Source organism: Balaenoptera physalus, assembly GCF_965194825.1.
Source record: "Balaenoptera physalus genome assembly, chromosome: X".
Classification (NCBI taxonomy): Eukaryota; Metazoa; Chordata; class Mammalia; order Artiodactyla; family Balaenopteridae; genus Balaenoptera; species Balaenoptera physalus.
Window position 1 is genome coordinate 25,339,356 of NC_138903.1, and position 243 is coordinate 25,339,598.

Genomic DNA, 243 nt, shown 5'->3' on the forward strand with positions numbered 1-243 from the left:
AGTGTTCTGAATCCCCACTCCTCGTGCACCCCAAAACAATGGTCTCTTGCCTCTTCGGCAGCTCCAGACTTTTCCCAGACTCCCTCCCGGCTAGCTGTGGCGCACTAGCCCCCTTCAGGCTGTGTTCACGCCGCCAACCCCAGTCCTCTCCCTGGGATCTGACCTCCGAAGCCGGAGCCTCAGCTCCCAGACCCCGCCCGCCCCAGCGGGTGAGCAGACAAGCCTCTAGGGCTGGTGAGTGCT